The following is a 4994-nucleotide window of genomic DNA, read 5'->3' as shown; positions in this document are numbered from 1 at the left end:
GTTCTGAAATCTTTCAATATCATTTCCTTTTGTTATTGTAGTCACTGGGTAAAGTGTTCTCTCAGTTCTGCTTAGTTCCTTTTGAATCAGCTAGAAGGAGGAACTGAACAATCACAAGCATAGGAGTTGCAAGGCAAAGGAGAATCAAAGGAAATTTTGTTCATTTCATCATTCTCTGTCTCTTGTATCACTGCTGCTTGGCCAACTGGCATCACCACCCTTGGGAATTTCCTCCTCTTTTTAACCCTTGTTTGTTTTCTCCTGGTACTTTTATAAGGGGTTTTATCATCAGATAAGCTAACTTTTGTTGCATTCTGAGTGATTGTACAAAAGGAGAGGAACACTCAAGGAAGGTAAAGTTAAAAAAGGAACCTAAGACCAATTGCTTAGATTTTTACCATGAACTTGTATTAAGCTCCCTTGCTGAATGCATAAAGGAGAGCTTCACTAGTAGTGGTATTACTGGTTCAAAGAGTGACCTAGTGACTTTTATAGTTTAATTCTCATCTGTTTCATACAATGATTGGACTAGTTCATAGCTTCACCACCAAGGGAATTAGTGTATATCCTTTCATAAACTCATGTGAAATTTAATTTTATCTTTTGTCATCATACCATTTTTATTTTTGCCCATCAGATGATTGTGAGGGAATAACCCCAGAGTTTTATTTTAATTTTTTATGAGTATCTTTTTTTGGTATCACCTAAATTGCTCAATAAATTATTCTTTCCTAACCTTCCCAGAAGACCTATACCCCCCCCCAAAAGGAGGGGGAAATTCAATGAACTGATCAAGAATTCAAGTAGCTACTATTTACATACTTCCAGTACACTTTCCCTTCTTCAAAGAGCTTAGTACCTGGGTGATAATCTTTGTGTCCTTCCCACTTTCTGCCTTCATACTACAGGATTCAATATAAATAGATGATAGATAGATAGATAGATAGATAGATAGATAGATAGACAGACAGACAGATCTGTTTGTATCTATAAATAAATCTATTAACATTTCCTTAAACACCCTCAGCCTCAAATACTTCTTCAACCTACTCACTTCCCATGACTTCTAATGACTTACCTACCTCACCTCAGCCACACACAAATATAATCATACTCTTGATCTTGTCATTACCCATAGATACATCACTTCCATGCTCAAGAACTCTGTAATTCCTTTATCCAACTGTAATCTATTGGCTTTCTACCTCTCCCTCTGCCTTTCCACAACATATTCTTGTTCTTCTTCTTTTTCTTCATCTACACCATGATTTTCCATTTCTCTCCCCTCAATTTTTTCCCAGGCCATCGCCCTTGTACTTAGTCGCTCTCTCCTCTTTCTCCTATCTTGTCCTGCTGGTGAGCCACTTCAATTCTTCTCTTGAGTCTCTGGTTCCTTTAACATATTACCAATTGTGTCCTGCCAAGCCTCAGACTTGGGTGGTTCTCACCATCTGCCACTTTGGCTCCTTTACATGTGCTTCTAAAAGAAAGTAGAAAATTCACACAACCATCTGACTAGGTCCACCACAAATTTTCATTATACAACCTCAAGTGGGATCTCACTGCTGCTAGGCAATCCTATTGTACATCCCTCATCAACTCACTATCCCATTCTGTACAGTGACTCTTCCAAACCTTTTCATCCCTCCTTAAACTTCTCATGGCTCCTTCTTCCCCCACCTTCTCAGCTGACAACCTTACCTAATATTTTACTTTCAAAAATGATGATATTCAATGAGAACTCCCTCTTTGCCCCTCCTCCTCATTTCATATCACTCAGATACCTTCTGCCACTATTTCCTGCTTCACCCCTGTCTCACGTTAAGAGGCAGCTCTACTCCTTTCCAGAGCAAACTCCACTACCTGCATATTGAATCTTGCTCCTTCAACATATTGGCCTTTCTGTTATCCCCAGTCTCTCACTTGTCTTCAAACTCCTTGTCCATTGCCTACAAATATATGTATGCTTCCTTCATCTTCAAAAAGCCTTCACTCAATCCTTCCATCCCTGTTAACTATCACCCTATATCTCTTTCTTCTCTCTAAATTTTCAGGACACCATTTTCTCCTGTTCTCCTCCTATCTAACTAACTCCTCCTTCCTAGTCTCCTTTGTTGAATCCATATCCAGGTCATGTTCAGGTTGTGGGATGTTTCACAGGCCTCTCTCTTGGTCCCTCTTCTCTTCTCTTTTTATTACTTCACTTGGTGATCTCATCAGCTTCTATGGATTTAATCATTTCTATGCTGATGACTTTCAAATCTACCTACCTAGTCCTAACTCTTTGCTAGACTTCAATCTCACATCTCCAATTGCCTTTCAGACATTTCAAAATGAATATTTAGTAAACATCTTAAATTCTACTTGCTCAAAACTGAACTCATTACCTTTCCTTTTAAGCTCTTCCCACTTCCAAACTTCCCCATTCTACCGAGTGCACCATCGACCTCCCAGGCCCCCAGGCTTGCAGCCTAATTGTCATCTCAACTCCTCACATTCTTTCAGCCTTCATCATCAATCTGTTATTAAGACCTGTTGATTTTATCTTTGTAACACCTCTCAAATAGGCACCCTTCTTTTCTCTGATACTGCTATGACCCATGAGGAGGCCTTCATCACTTCACAATTGAACAATTACAATGGCCTGCTGGTGAGTCTGCCTGCCACAAGTTTCTCTTCACTTCAGTCTGTCCTGCATCCTACTGCTGAAGTGATTTTCTTAAAACATCTATCTAATAATGTCACCCTCATACTCAATAAACTCCAGTGGCTCCCTATGACCTTGAGGATCAAATACAAAATCCTCTGTTTGGCATTCAAAGCCCTTCATAACCTAGTCTTTTCCTACTGGTCACTATCTGTAATCCAGGGGTAGGGAACCTGCATCCTTGAGGTCACATGTGGCCCTCTAGATCCTCAAGTGCGGCCTTTTGACTGAATCCAAACTTCACAGAACAAATCCCTTTAATAAAAGGATTTTATAGACCCATTTTACAGTTCAGGAAATTGAAAGTGAAGTGACTTGCCCAAAGTTACACACATCTAGTAAGTGTCTGAGATTGGATTTGAACTCGTCTTCCTGACTTCAGGCCCATTACGATATCCACTACAGCACCTAGCCACCACTAATAAAAATTGTCTTTTAAAATTTTTTTGTAAGCACATTTAGCCTTTATTTAAATTAAGAATTCTAGTATTAGCCGTCATTGTGCAAGGTACTTTTTTCTGTAGACATTTCTATAGCTTCATTTTTATGAAAAAAGATGAATTTATACTTCAGAAGTTTCTGACTCACGACTTCAGTAAAGAAAAGAGCAGCCAGGAACAGAGAATTGTGTTCTTCCTTATGCACTTAATGTCTAATGGTATAGTATAAGAAAAAAAACATAAAAATTCTAGGATATTAGAGATGAAAAGGTCATCAGGGATCATCTAACCCAGTTCTCTCATTTCACAGATGAGAAAGTTGAGGCTGCCCAGTTTAGACAGTTTGCACAGACAACAAACATATGTTCAACAAATATTGACTTATGCTGGAAAGCTCAAAACCATTAGTTTCGCTCCTTTTACACAACTGTACTATGAAAAAGTACGTGCGTGAAAGTCACTTGGGACTTCAATGAAAACAGTGTTTGAAAACTATTGATGGATTTCTGTGGAGGATCTCTCCATGAAATCTACTACTTCCACACTTCAGATCTTTCGTTCTTTCAGTCAGCGGTTGGTTGCTGTCCTTTGTTCTCAAAGAGAACGAAAATGGGGGCTCCGGAGCCAAAAGAGCTTCCGGGGTGGGAGAGGGAGGCTGAGGTGACCCCAGGAGCCGAGGCTGAGGCTCAGGCCTCAGAGGCGGTAGCAGCAGTGGGTGCACACCTGCCTCGGAGCTACTTGGGGGACGCGGAAGTGGAGCCCGATCCGTTGCACATGCCCACCTTTCGTCTGCATTATGGTTTCCAGGGACGCAAGAAGTGAGCGATGGGGGCCACACAGCAGGAAATGAATGATGCGCAGCCGCTGCTGCAGCATCCCGATTACTGCGCGCACCATCTCATCCGACTACTCAAATGTAAACCGACAAGCTTGCCCAACTTCGTGGCCTGCGGCCATGAGAAGCAGGTCTGGGACCTCTGTGAGCACCGGGACTATGTAGGCCGAATGAGAGTTTGAGCGGGAACCGCGTCTGCTGGCACGACAGAAGAGGCGGCCAGACAGTGAGGCTTCCGAGCCGAAATAGTCACAATTATACTGAAACCCCAGCTCGATCCCCACAACCATGTACCAGCTGGATAAATAAACACTGTTTTGACCTTCCAGGCCAACTCAAAGGCCTGTTTGCCATCACAGGCACCACCCATCTGTATACTGGGGGCCTCAGGTTTTCCCTGACTAGCCCCCACCCTTAACTCTCCTCTCTCCAGCAGGCTCCCTCTGATGCCTGAGACCTTTTGGAAGGAGGTGGGAGTATAGACACATAGGGTATGCATGGCCCTTGAAGCCTAAGCTCTCCTTTATGACCGTCCTGAACTTGACAAGGCTGCTCTGCTTTCAGCTATACCATGATTAGAGGAGCCCTCCAGCCAGTATCCAAGTTTGTATTTGTAATATTTGTGTCTCCTCTTAACTTCCTCAAGCTGGGTAGGAATCCTGATGTTTATTTTCCGTATTATACCAAGGAAAGGACTTTGCATGCTGATGAGGCTTCTGCGTAAATTTTATGTAAAGATATAGACTGCAGTCACACAAGATTAGGTCTACGTAAGTACTCACAATAATTAAGCCATTAAAGTACAATTCACCAAGAAAAAAAAGAGAGAGAACCAAAATGACATCACTTTATTGGAGTCAATGTACAGTGTGTCCAACTGTGGCTGATCAGACCAATTTGAGCTCAGAAAGCTCTACCACACACACACAGGTTGGGCACAAATACTCCACATGAACATTTTGAGAGGAGATGTCTCTAAATTTGTGCATTTCACATTTCTTTTGAGCTTCTT

At 41.7% G+C, this 4994-nt stretch overlaps 1 pseudogene; it reads left to right on the top strand.

Moving 5' to 3' along the window:
- The first annotated feature begins 3756 nt into the window (after positions 1–3756).
- Positions 3757–4231, top strand: LOC110223846 (NADH dehydrogenase [ubiquinone] 1 beta subcomplex subunit 7 pseudogene; annotated as a pseudogene).
- Positions 4232–4994: the final 763 nt, after the last annotated feature.

Source organism: Phascolarctos cinereus, unplaced genomic scaffold, assembly GCF_003287225.1.
Source record: "Phascolarctos cinereus isolate Bilbo 61053 unplaced genomic scaffold, phaCin_HiC Scaffold_4;HRSCAF=312, whole genome shotgun sequence".
NCBI classification, from domain to species: domain Eukaryota; kingdom Metazoa; phylum Chordata; class Mammalia; order Diprotodontia; family Phascolarctidae; genus Phascolarctos; species Phascolarctos cinereus.
The sequence above is the reverse complement of the archived record's forward strand: the minus strand, read 5'-3'. Positions and strand labels throughout refer to the sequence as shown.